Source organism: Callospermophilus lateralis, chromosome 2, assembly GCF_048772815.1.
Source record: "Callospermophilus lateralis isolate mCalLat2 chromosome 2, mCalLat2.hap1, whole genome shotgun sequence".
NCBI classification, from domain to species: Eukaryota; Metazoa; Chordata; class Mammalia; order Rodentia; family Sciuridae; genus Callospermophilus; species Callospermophilus lateralis.
In genome coordinates this window covers 70934330-70949060 of record NC_135306.1, presented here as the reverse complement: position 1 = coordinate 70949060, position 14731 = coordinate 70934330, and positions in this window count along the sequence as shown.

Here is a 14731-nt window from a genome sequence, read left to right as displayed (position 1 = left end):
CGTATCCATGAGATGATAGGAAAAACATAATCTGTCTGTACTTAACTATGCAGAAAGCTTTGGACTGAGTGTTATGAAGAGCTAATGTAGATTTTGCCTCAGCAAGATGCTGAGATATGAGGTCTTAGCTGTAATGTATGTAAAGTTTTAAATTATAAGTTTCTGTATTTATAAAACTAGTTGAGGACAGCTGTATTTTTTTGTTGAACTATTTAGTAGAATTTGTGCCTTTTTGTCTGTATGTGAATAAATGCTGTACATTTTGCAATAAAAAAAATAAATAAATTATAAGTTTCTATAAACCAAACATTAGATTCCATTAAAAATGACTCACTTAGGTACACTATGTTGTATTGGGTAGTCTTAAACCTCCAGCTGTAATGTCCAAAATGTCCTCCATTTTGTAAAGCAGTTCTTATCTACATAAATAAGCCATTAAATGACATTGAAAAGCATCCATTTAGGATAAGCCTCCTTTCCATATATACCTTTTCCCCCTTATCTTAGCCTGTGACTTCTATTTCCTCACAATGAATAAAGGAAAATGACTTGGCATCTTATTTCAGAAAGACAATTACTTCCTAATGTGAATGTAGAATTTAATTAAGGGCATTTCATGTCTACAGGCCATGAGTATTTGTTGTCTAACCATCTTTGTCTTAGGGACTGGTGAAGGCAGTGTGCTGGGGGTGGGGGAGGCCAGGGGAAATTTTCCAGTGCTCATCCAACAAGGTCTGAGGAGCACAAGTCATCTCCAGGCCAGGAAATTTCCAGAAGCAGAAATGTTCTGACTCAGTAATTTCCCTGATCCCATGTTGGTGGCAAGATGAGAGCCCTGGCCCTGGTCTGACCTAACCTGGGCCTTTAAATATTCAACTCTTTCTGCTCAATCCTCTGGCCTGCTTTCATGCTCATAAAGAAACCCTCTGATTAACATTTATCTTCTCATGTAGATTTCACCAGCAGAGGGTCTTTGTGGGCTATATACCCTAGTGGATTTAGTTTTCTATGGAATCTATTGTGAACTAAATAAATATTTATCATTTATTTGGTAAATTCTAGGGCCCTGGCGATATCACTTCTGAGGAACCATAAGCCTGAAGACCAGAATATACATTGAGAAAAATATACTTCCATCGATATCATGAGCCCTGTGTGTCAATCAGTAATGTTTTTCCATGGACTCCTTGACCTCATCCTATGTATGATTCAACACTCAACAATTCCTGGGCTTATCTGGAACCAGAGGGATGGAGTCCTTTCTGGGGACTGGGGTACACAGTCAGCATGCCCAAGGGCCTGGAGGTAGAGTCGGGCATACTCAATATGCCAGGAGCAGAGAAGCACAGTCAGCACAGGATCCACTGTGCCTGATTATCCCCTGGTTTACTCATGGAGAGACGCTGCTGGTTTGTTCTGTTGAAAGCCAGAATAATTTTCTTAAGCAATTTTGTTCCATCTCCCATTGCCAGGCAAAGTCATACTTAAGAGATCCTAAAAGAAAGTCCAGTGAAATCCCACTCAATCTGAGAAGTGTATTTCAATAGCTGTGATTGTATTGCTTTCCACTATTTTATTTTACTAACTTGTATTATATTCTAAAAATAAGTGAGATGCTAGGCAAAAAAATAACAAAAACCAAAAAAATCTGAATCAGGCTCAAGTCCTGCCTTGATAAAGATGCTGTTGGCCAACCATCTCACAGCACTCGCGTGGTGTACAGAGCTGTCTTGAAAACTGGTAAAGAACTCCTTCAAGGAGTTGTCAAAATATTAATGCAAATAATTAATCCACACTAATTGTATTAACATTATATGTTCATTATCTCTCATTATTGTTGTGAAGATAATGGATATAAAATACCTAGCATGGGGGAGGTGCTAAAAAAATGATTGTAGTTGTTCTTAAATTATCATTATTATTATTGCAACTTAAACAAATGTAATTTCAATATAAAGCAAAATTTTCCAAAGAATGGCAAGAAAGCTACCCAACACCCCTACCACTACCAATAATTCTACCTCTCTAGTGTTTGAATCACTTATTTGGAAGGTCAGGCATGCACAAAGGAACCCAGAAGGGTAAATTAACAAATTTGCTACTCTCCACTCATTAAGATATAGAGACAGCTTTATAAATAGGTCAAGGGTAAAATGGTGGCATCAGATCCAGAATCAACCACACAACTCTTATTTACTCTGTTTCTTTCTTCACCACTTGCATTCATAACATTCTGATATAAAATAATTTCCCGCTTATCATAAGCCCTCTCTCTCTGATAACAAAATATAGGTAACAGAAAATCTCAGAAGTCTTTGGCTGAAATGAAACCACAAAATAGTTAACAGGATTAAGATAGGATTCAAAGTCCTCATTAATACATGGTTTATAATCTTGCATAGATAAGAAAAAGAACAAACAGGCCACAGTAAAAGATAAACAATTGCATAAAAAATTGAAGGGAAACACAGTCCAACTTTTTTTTCCTTTTGAGCAAATACTTTCATCAGTTGATAGTGACAGCATCTTAATTTTGATAGAGCAATAGTCCTTACAACGTCATCTCATAATTAATTTCCTTTGATCTTCACAAAAAGAGGGTACAGATAACATGAGAGAATTTCCAAGAATAAACCTGAAGGGAAAGAACGTATATTATTATTCTCCCAGGAAGAATTTTCTTTCAGATCTTTTTGGGTTGTTTTTGTTCCTTTCTTTCTTCATTTCAAATGAGATTTATTTTCCTATCAACTAATTTAAATGGAAAAAAAACTGGTTTGATTCAACCTGATTCAAATACTTATTTATTTATTTATCTTAAAAAGGACATAATATGTACTTCACTCCAAGTTGAGAAGGCCATTACATATAGCAAGTGTTATGCACAATAAACAAGATCCGGCTAAAGAGTGACATAAATGCATATAGGTATGACTGATGACTGTATGTTCTTCCCTGGTTAATCTATCACAGGCTAGTAATTTGCTAAAATTGCTAGCTATTCTCTAGACAGGTACTTTCAGGTGCAATCACATGCTTTCCAGGGTTGGGGTAGGAGGTGGACACTGCTCCTTTAAATGACTGTATACGTTCCTTCAAAGTCATTTTTAAATTTTTGTTTCAGATAAGGCTTTCCAGAAAAACTTACAAGGAACCTGACAAAATCATGGAGTCACTCTGACTTATTCTTTTTAGGTAACCTAGAGTGAACTTTGCTCACTATAATACTAAATTCTCCACCCAGGAGGCAAGCCTGTTTACCATTTTGAACTGTGAAGCTCGACCTTGAACTGAGCATGCTCGGAGGTGCCCACCTCTACTCATGATGAGAGCCTTTCCCATATGAATATGTATAAGTTTTCCCAATAAAAGCCCCTTGCTTTCTTTGTCTGGAAAGGGACTGCTTGGGGAATTATCTTACTTGGAAAATGATCAACATCTCTTCACCGATTTCTCTCCTGGTTGTGTTTATTGGTTATGTACTCACCAAGGCATAAACCCTCTGTTTTCAGATACTATCCAAAAAGGTCAAGCAGTTAAAAGAAAAATTCAAATCAGAAAGCAAAATATTCACCTCTTCTTCAGTATTCCTTTACATTATTATTAATTCTAATTCCTGCCTTGTTCTAACTGGGCAAGCTAATATGGTCAGAATTAAAGTTCAGATGCTGCCTGCCTAGCACTACAGGTCATAACTCCTACTCAACATCTGGCAAGTTTGTGAGTTGTTAACATTTATTAGATAACACAGCACTGTGTCTGGCATTGAATAGGTGTTCAAACAATGTTTGCTGGATGGAAAGATGGATGGATGGATGATGGATGGATGAATGATGGAAGGAAGGACAAACTAGGTATTGGAGAGCCCAAGAAAGGAAATATCACTCCTTTCAACCAGGTCAGAATACTCCAGAGGGCCTTTATTTTAAATTATTCCTGAATCTGCCTTTGGACTTAGGACTTTGAGGATGAAGTTATAACTCTGCCAGATTTTTTTTTTTTTTTTTTTTTTTTTTTTTAGGAAAAAGGGATGAAGACCATTCAACCAAAGAAGCAAGAGGAACTAAAGAGCCCTGAATTCAAACCATTGCTCTGATGTGCAATATCACTTCCATCTTCAGCCCAAGCTGCCCAAGTTCACAATTCTGCCATTGACCTGCTGCTAAATCTTGGTGTTGAATGTATTGGTAAACATCTATATCACTATCTAACAAATATTTATTCTTTTACTATTTTGATGAAAGTATGCCACATAATTGGCCTCCTATATAATTCTAAGTATTTTACTTTATGCATATAAAAATGTTAAGAAAGAAATCCTTTTTTTAGCTTCTCTGGACTGCCAAAGGGGCCCATGGAACAAAAGCCATCAGAAACTAGTCTTTAAAACGCAATATTTCAATTTGTTTACAGCATTTCCACCCTCATCTAATTGGTTAGAACTTAGTCACATGGCCACTCCTTGCTACAAAAGGAGACTGGTAAATGTCATCTTTATCTGGATCAACGCTGTTAACAATGTTTGAGTCCTCTCTCCCAAATCATCCAGGATTGAAACGTAAAGTATCAGGCAGCACTAAAAAATAGTAGAATTGGTTCGAAAGAAAGTAATGACTAGGGCTGGGGATGTGGCTCAAGCGGTAGCCTGCTCGCCTGGCATACGTGCTGCCTGGGTTCGATCCTTAGCACCACATTCAAACAAAGATGTTGTGTCCGCCAAAAACTAAAAAATAAATATTAAAAAAATTCTTTCTCTCTTTAAAAAAAAAGAAAGTAATGACTATTTTACTGGATTAGAGGTTAAAACCTGCTCATCAGTGGTTTCCAAATAAGATTGGATATCAGAATCAGCTGATAGCTTCATAAAATGCTTGTTCTTGGCTACCATACCCCAGAGACTCTGACTTAGTATATCTGGGGAGAAATCCACAAATATATTTTTTTAACTTCTGCAGTAATTATGATGATGTTCAGATTTGAAAAACACAACTCTTTATTATTGTTCACTAAGAACTAATCTGCCTGAATGCAACAAATCCCTCTTAATGAATAATTTATACTAATTATCTTATTAATACTAATTATCTTATACTTATTATTTATTAATAAGTAGAAACTTATTAAAATTCAGATTTTTTTCTTTCATTAAATATTTTTTTAGACATAGATGGACCTTAATTTTATTCATTTATTTATGCAGTGCTGAGAATCGAATCAGTACCTCATACATGCTAGGCAAATGCTCTACCACTGAGCCACAACCCCAGTCCCACTCTTTCTTTTTAAATCCAGTCATTTCCCCCACTCTCTCTCCACACTTCTCCTCATACGTCCTCTCTTTCTTGAGTTTTTGATCCATAATAAATAGGGGAGTAGAATATTAAAATAAAGGACATAACATCTTTTTCCTACTTGATAGAGTGACAGGTGGATGCCCTGCATAATAGTGATGAAAAATAACCTGAAAAGGTATAATGTGTTAAAGAGTATTTTTCTTAAAACACACACACACACACACATACACACACACAGAGTCAGGGACATGTGGGTATATGTATGTCTACTCACACATCATCACAATTAACACTCAGCAATCCTTCAATGTCAGTGTGACAGTTATCACCACCCTATAATACAGAAAAAGACATTCCTTCTCACATTGGTGTGAGAAGAAATGAAAGACATGACTAGGTATTGATTATCTGATAAGTGCCAGGCAATTTCCACCTGTTTATCATCTTGAAGGCTCCCAGCAAGGCTGTGAATTAGGCATTATTGTTCCCATTTTATAGAAGAGAAAACTCCTCTGAGGAGTGATTTAGTGGAGGTAATGAGCCTTAAAATGGGCCTAACTTGGAAGGGAGCCTGTTCAGTGAATGATAATATCCAGGAGCTTCCATCAAGAAGCCTCAACCTGCTTCAAGATGAAAGTCCCTTCTCCCAAAGAGGGTGAACATCTCTCCACAATCAGGAAAAACAGAGAGGATACTAAATTCTACTAGTTCCATACACATACATACACCACTGAAATTTGAGGATAAATTATAGTCCATGGAATATTATACCTTAATTAGCAGCATTTTTTCCTTTCATAATAGCACAAAAATAATGTTGCATTTACAATTCTTAACATCTTATATGTAATAAATGTCAGTCCCCAAGAAATACTGTACTATTAACATTTTTCTCTCCTTGATACTGCTGTTAATAGCTCTCATAGCTGCAAGAAAGAGGTCATGACTGATTAAAAGAGAAGTAAAGGGCATTGATAGATGCTACCACTAGGACCTGGAGAAAGCTCTTTTCTTTTCCTTTTTATCTTCCTGTTGCCACAGGTTGGCTTTGGGGCATGTCCTAAGATCTTGTACTTCTTTTCTTCTGTGCACACTGTGGCATACTAGCTCACAAGTGTCCCACTCACCTAAAGTTAGCATGACCTTAGATGTTTAAATTTATTCTCACTGTCTTGGTCCTACTCAACCAGAGTCATTTGCACACAAACAACTGCCTGATACAATTTTAATGAAATGAGCATTATTGTTTTATTGCACTTATTTAGAGACAGTATAACGCCTACTTCACAATAGCAGATAGAAAGCAAAATGAAGAAAACAACTCTCACAGTGGGAAGTATTTTTTTTTTTCATGGAGAGATAAGCTAGAATAACCAACTTAAATAATTAGGAAAGAGAAGAAAAATTCTAAAAAATTCTAATGTTTTGGTGAGATTTGAGAAGACACATTCTTAAAATAAGAATGCACTGTTCAGGAAAAGAACAATTAAAAGAAACAAGCTGCAATTCCAGAGATTGATTAAGTAGGAGGAAAACTAGCAAAGTGGGTGATTTATGAAAAGCCATAGAAGAGAACGCTGCTAGGCAGTTATTGTCAACAGTCAAGGGGTGACACAAGCCCAGTGAGAGAGGGCTTTAGCAGATCCTTTGGGTTTAGAAACAAGAAGATGATTAGTGGTGTTGCCCAAAGCAGTTTCAGTGATATCCTGGGGCATACACCAAGCTCTCCTGGTTGTGTGGGTAAAGTGAAGGGAGATAACAAGTAATGCATAAGTCTTAAGGGAGTTGGTCTATGATGAGGTAGAGAGATATCAATTGGGTTCAAGAGAGAGTTTTTCAAAGATAGCAAGAGCAGATAACATAACTGTGAAGACATAGTCCATAGTCTTGTATTCATATTGACTTTGCTATGCATCCCTGCTTTATTCCACATATAGCATACAGTTGTGTAATCTTGGACATGCCCAACCTTTCTCAGCTTTATGTAATCTCTGATGTGTGTATATGGAAAAAAGCACCAACCTTAAGAAGAGATTGACAAATATAAGTTAATATGTTTAAAAGATATTAGCATCATGCCTGGAATAGACTAAATGCTTGGGAACTGGAAATTGCCATTTATTTACATGCTACTCAAAAGGATATTGCAATGTTCATGGTTAAAACAGAAAGCTGAAGAAAAAGGAGAGAGGGTTTATTGGTGGAGTACAGTCCTCGAGAAAGCAGGGCAAGATGAGATCCAGAGCACAAGTAGACACATTAGCCATAGAGAGGAGAGAAGATTGGTGGGTGTTGAAGTAGGTAGGTCTGTAGGTTCAGTGAGCAAAGTAGACTCACTTCCATTTTCTGAATGATGCAAGTGTTGGGGTTGTGTGTTAGAGTAGGAGTGGAAGCATAGGCTTTGTAAGATTTAAAAAAAAAATTAAAAAGATGTAAATACCTCCCATGGAGAAGTCAGAGAGCAACCTGTTTCTGATCTTATAGCACATGTTAGAGAATTTGGAACATGATATCACCTGGGTATGTTTAAAATGCCGTATTTTATGCTTACTGAATCACATGATTTCTCACAGTGAAATGGATTGACAAAAAACAACAACAACAACAAAAGACCCTCCTGCTTCTAAACAGCTCCTAATATCATTCAGTCACATTAAAAATGTCATTTTGCCAAGAGGTAAAAAAGAATAAAAGGCTTCATATTTTTGAAAAAAAGTATTGCTATTGCTCGTAATTATTGATGATGACTCATGCATCCTATTGATAAGTGTGCTTACGTGGATCTTTAAATAGCACTGACAGGACTGGGAAACAGGAAAACAGCTTTTAAGACATCAAATTGCTGTTCTTGCTTATGGGATATACAAGGTTGAAGCTTAACTTAAGATACAATAGATTAAATTTTAAAGGTCAGATCTAAAAGATGTGGTTCCACAATTTATATGGAAATTTGTGACTCTTTCTGGTAATCTTTATAATATCATTTCAAAACCTGTATCTTTTCTGTAGAAATCACTGTAGAAAAACATCCCACAATCTGTCACAAAAATATGACTAATTGGTTCTTTATGTTTAGTTTGGCTGACAAAGTATATATCTTTATCAAGCCATCCTTATTTAGTGAAATAAAATAATGACGTTAAAGTAGGAGTGATTAAAGTAAGAGTTTTTTTTCTCAAATCACTCACTTGAACAAAAGAACCTTTATTTTCTTTCTCATTACAAAAACAATTCATATTAAGTTCAGAAAGACATTAAAAGTCAACTAGCTCTTTTTCCATTACTGTGAAATTGTGACTTGCACATTTTACCATATATTATTTATGCATTTTTCTAAGCATTTCACCTATTCATGTTTTTAACAAAAGAAATGATGCTATTCCAAAACCTTTTCTGATTTGACAATCTATACTGTGAACATATTCTAATATTCTAAAATAATTTTTTTCTGATGCCCTTTTTAATAGCTGTTATCATCTGTGTGTGCTAACATTTGAAAAGCTCATTCCTTTTTGCTAACTATTGTTATTTTCTCCATGAGCTTTTTTTCTTGTTGATACTGTAACTTTTGCAACAAGATTAACATTTTTATAGACAACTCTTGCTATATAACTCGTATCTATAACTCGTAAACTCCTAAAAAACCTAAAACTGGGTAAATAAAGGCTATGCTTTCTTTTCAAAGCTTTTTGTTTATGAATTCAGCAAACATTTAATGATCATTGAGTAAATATGTAAAAGTGAACTATACATTTATTGAATTATTAGTGGTTCAGGCACCAGGAATACCCAGATGGAGCAAATACAGTTCCCACACTAAATGATCCAGAAGGGGAAGGACACAATAAGCAAGCAATCCTTTGTCACACATTTTTAAGATGGGAAGCACAAAAAATATAGGAAGTGCATTCCCACCATCAGCCTACAAGAGTGCCTATATCTTTCTAGGCTCACCCACATTTAATAATAAGCTAAAGAAAAAATGCCAGATTAATGAGCAAAAATGTTTCCTGTGGTAATTTGCATTTCTTTGATTACCAGTGAAGCTGAACATTTCATTTTCACGTATTTATACTGTTCTGACATATTTTGGGGGAAAATGCTGCTTGAAAATGTGCAGAATTATTTGGCTTTTCTATGCATCTCCTAGAGTTTCACTTTTCTTCATAAAATTTCTGTAGCTCTTCAGAGCTAGAGCTGGAATAATCAATGTTGTGATAAAAATGTATATTTATAGTGTGATTTTATAGAGCTCATTTGTCTTTATTGCACCATAAGGAAGAATGGGGGAGGAATCTTTATACAGTACATACAAATAAGGATTTTCATAAATTATCATGGTACTTAGTGACTCTAAAGAAAGGAATAGGGAATCAATTTCCCTTCTCTCAATGCCTGAATTTATATTCTTAATGTCATTCTTATGCATGCATATTTTTATTTTTATTCATGCAACCAGTATTTTGTGCAGTAGAAGGGTCCCTATAATTAGCCTGGAGTAGCTGATTTCAATGATTGTTCTGTTGACAACGATCATTCCCCCCATTCTTTCAGATTTGCAGGAACTGCTATCTACCCTTTGGGGGAAATAACCCTCAATTCAACTCAGTGATACCCTAACCAGTTGATGATGCCTATTAATTTTGCCACAGTGAACAGGTCAGAGTCTCAGCATGTGATACATTTTTAGCCAATGAGTTAAGGGAAAAGTCCATAGAGTGGACTCTAGAAAGATCCTCTCACTTTTACAAAAAACTAATACAGATAGAGATTATCTCTTCCTGTGTTGTCAAACACTGGCATGTCTGCTTATGATATCTAGAATCCTGAGCGCCACCTTGAAACCAAGGGCACCATGTTGGACACAGCTGACCCTTGGGTTTGAACTTCACCTTAGAAACATTACTTCTGAGTTCAGTTTCATCTTGAGGAGGGGGTGGTTGGAGAGATTGCTCTGTATTTCTCAAACCTTGTATAAAGGTCATCTTAGTATTAAAAAAAATAGAAAAGACATACTCTCAGGAAAAAAAATTTGAAGATTGAAATAATTGAACCGTTATTTTAAACCTCAATATTCTATCCCTATATTATTTCTTTTTGAAAAAATAAAAATTCCAGGGGCTGGAGTTGTGGCTCAGCAGTACAGCGCTCGCCTAGCACGTGCGAGACGCTGGGTTCGATCCTCAGCACCACATAAAAATAAATAAAATAAAGGTATTGTGTCCAGCTACAACTAAAAAAAAAAACTAAAAAGAAACAAAAAAAAATAAAAATTCCAGGTCTGGGGATATAGCTCAGTTGGTAGAGTGCTTGCCTCTCATACACAAGGCCCTGGGTTCAATCCCCAGCACCAAAACAAACAAACAAACAAAAAAAAAAAAGAATAAAAATTCTGCCCAGCTTGGTTGCACAGGCCTGTAATCCCAGCAGCTTGGGAGGCTAAGGCAAGAGGGTCATGAGTTCAAAGCCAGCCTCAATAGCTTAGTGAGGCACTAAGCAACTCTGTGAGACCCTGACTCTAAAGAAAATACAAAAAAAAAGAAATGGATTGGGGATGTGGCTCAGTGGTTAATGCCCCTGAGACCAATTGCCTGTACCAAAACAAATAAATAAATAAAAATAAAAATCTCTTCAAAATTATGTAATGAAACAAATCACTCATAAACTAAATAATGATAGGAATATATTTCCAGTTCTATACAAGACTTCTGAAAAAAATAAGAAATCATTGAGGACAGGAAGACTGGGGAATCTTTCAGAGAGGTGTAGAGGTATAGAGCCTTAGCCACATGGTCAGTAGATTTCTGTCCATTTCTGAAAAGAAAGGGGTCGAGCATCTTATAGTTCTGGAAGCTGGGAAGTTCAGTCTATGGGCCTGTATCTAGTGAGGACCTTTATACTGTGGTCACCCCATGGCAGAAGGTAGAAGAGTAAGACAGAGAGAGAGAGGGAGAGAGAGAGAGAGAGAGAGAGAAACTTTCAGTTATAACAAACCTACTCCCAAGATATCAACATTAATGCCCTCATGTTCTAAACACTTCTTGAAGATCCTACTTCTCAATGCTCTTGCATTGAGAATTTAGGCTGAGTATATAGCTTCCTAGTAGAAGGAAGGTCATACAATTGCCTAGCATGTATGACCTCCCTAGGTTTGATCCCTAGCATCACCACAAAAAAAAAAAAAAAAAAAAAAAAAAAAAAAACTTTTGGGACTGGGATGTGACTCAGTGGTAGTGTGCTTGCTTCATGTGCACAAGGTCCTGGGTTCCATCTCCAATACAGCAAAAATAAAAAATAATAATAATATGATTGGGATGTGGCTCAATGGTAGAGCACTTGCTACCACAAACAAACAAATTAATATTGTGAATTTGATTTCCAACACATGAACTTTGGGAGATACATTTTTTTTCAAACCACAGTATATGCCATTTCTAGAGCTGGATCATAAAACCCCTACCATGTCTCCCCACCCCTACTCTACCACCACATATAATCCTCAATCTGTTTCCTCTTGTGCCAGCTGAACAGAAAGTCCTCTGTGTACTAAAGGCAGGCGAAATCACAAAGTAGAAGTAGACAGGTCCTTAAACGACAATATGAAAGGTCCTGACATTTCATGAGTGAGATGGGAGCTCTATTGGGTTTATCCATCAAAAATTCAGGACTTATCTGTTATAGCAGCTAGCACTATCCTTACTACTCTACAAAACTTTATAAAAGAAAAAAGTAGGCAGAAAATTGAACCATCATGGAACACAGCAGTACTGTTAGACCTGGTGAACCTAAGAGAATCTGCTTTTTGAGGTACTATCAGTACCAGTTTGTAATTAGCAAGAATAATTTGAATGGTAGTTAACATAAAATGAGAATGGTTCAGTTTCACCTTCTGTTGATAATCTAATAGATACTCTTTAATATCGTATTCAAAAAAAAGGTAAAATGCTTACTTTATTTTCAACTAAATACGATTTAGAGTTATAAATGATACCTCATTTCTCACTGCCTTGAAGCTATTAATAACTCCTGAACATTACCTTCATATGAACACTCACTTGCTGTGGACTCTGAATATCTACCATAATGACTTTAATACCTTTTGGTATTTTTTAAGTGTGAGCAATTTAGTTTTAGCAAACAGCATTTTCTGTCAAGTTAATGCTATTACTTAAATTTCATTGATTTTATAATTTGTGTGCTTTTTATTTGCAATTTATTTTCACTTTATGCTGATTCAAGAAGTATGAGACAAAATAGGGAAGATATTTTGCACTTACTTAAGCCTTTTATAATTGAACAATTTATGTCAATACTGAGAATCCACAGGAATTGTTCTCATTAAAACGGTTAGCGCTTGAGGAACACTGGACTAATTCTAAAGTCTCTCTAAGCACTAACATGGAATCAGTATAAATCAAGAATTAGGAGGAGGAGTTTTGCAATCAAGCCCATCTCAGCTCGAGCCTCAATTCTTTTGCCTACCAGATATGTGGCTTTGGGCCAATTACTTGACCTCCTCCAACTTAGTTTACTCCTTCAACTTTAGTAACTTAACTAAAAAGTTAGAACAATAATTTTTTGAAGGCTTTTTATTATTTGTTCTAATTAGTTATACATGACAGTAGAATGCATTTTGACACAACATACATAAATGGAGTATAATTTCTCATTTTTCTGGTTGAACATGATGTAGAGTTACACAAGTCATGTAATCATATATGCACATAGGATAGTAATGTCCAGTTCATTCTATTATATTCTAACCCCCATACCCACCTCCTCTCTTCACTCCCCTCTGCCTAATTCAAAGTAGTTCTATTATTCTTCCCTAGCACCACCACCACCATCCCTTATTGTGAATTAGCATCTGAATATCAGATAAAATATTCAGCCTTTGGTTCTTTGGCATTGGCTTATTTTTCTTAGCATGATATTCTTCAGTTCCATCCATTTACCAACAAATGCTATAATTTCATTCTTCTTTAAGGATGAGTGATATTCCATTGTATATATATATACCACATTTTCTTTATTCATTCATCTGTTGAAGGGCATCTAGGTTGGTTCCCTCGTTTAGCTATTGTGAATTGTGCTGCTCTAAACATTGATGTGGTGGCTGCATCATTGTAGTATGCTGACTTTAAGTCCTCTGGGTATAAACTGAGGTGTGAGATAACTGGGTCAAATGGTGGTTCCATTCCAAGTTTTCTGAGGAATCTCCATACCTCACTTTTGATAGAAGGTGCACACATTTGCAGTTCCACCAGCACTGTATGACTTAACCTTTTTCCCCACATCCTCCCCACATTTATTGTTGTTTGGATGCTTGATTATTGGATTCTGACTGGAGTGAGATGAAATCTCAGTGTAGTTTTGATTTTGCATTTCTCTAATTGCTAATAAACATTTTTTCATATACTTGTTGATCAGTAAAACAGTGATTCTGCCTCTTACCTTTAGGTTGTTGGTATAGCCTTGGCACATGATGGTAGCTGCTCCTCTCACCTGCTGCATGCTCATTGGCCTTCTCCCTCATTCCCTAGCAGCTCAGCCTGATTGAATTTTGATTAACACTTTCACAAGTTTCTGATTCTGTTAAATTAATATTCTATTCCAGATCAATAGTTTCCTCAAGAGGATTGCTTGTATTTTTTAAAAATCATGGTATTTTTTAAAGTATAATTTGGTCATCCTGACAATCAACAATACATAGTTTCTGCATATAAAAGCAGATTTAGATGAATGTCATCTTGGAAATACACTAACTCAGTTGCACTTCTTTGATGTGAATATAAAAAACAAATGTTCTTTCTTATACATTATGTTGTAATCAAGAATTTTTATTAAATCTGCCTGGCCTCCCACATAACTAGCCCAAGTTTATGAGTCATACAAATTAAGAAGTCAATGTTCAGAAAGTCATTTTTGCTGTGGGATGCTCGAGTAGTTTTCTGAATTGACATTCTATTAAAACCCTGGTAGTGGGTTAGCTCATATCCTTTTAATCTGAGTTCACAATGTAACTTGTGCACTGTAGAAAAGAAATTTTTTTTATCATTAAATTGAGACTAATCAGAGACTTTCAGACACAGTGGGTCGTCTCAGCTGGGCCAGTCAACACTTCAAAGAAGGGGTTTCTATAGTCACAAGGAGGTATCAAAAAGAAAGAAAGTGGAACATAAAGAAATACACTGTCCCCTGGAATGGTATGGAACCCCAGGAGCTCTTGTCTATCTGGAACATTCAGCTTTACATTCTAGGGACAGCAGCTACTCCTTCTCAACTTTCGGGCTATTCATGCATAATTTCTTGTGGACAGCCTGAACGTCCAGAAACCCAGTCCTCCTAGGAGCTCACAGTGAACAGCCAGGGGCGTGAATGAAAGGCCTCCTGTCAGACAAAGGACTGTCAGGGAGTGAAGAGGGAGCATTTTCCTT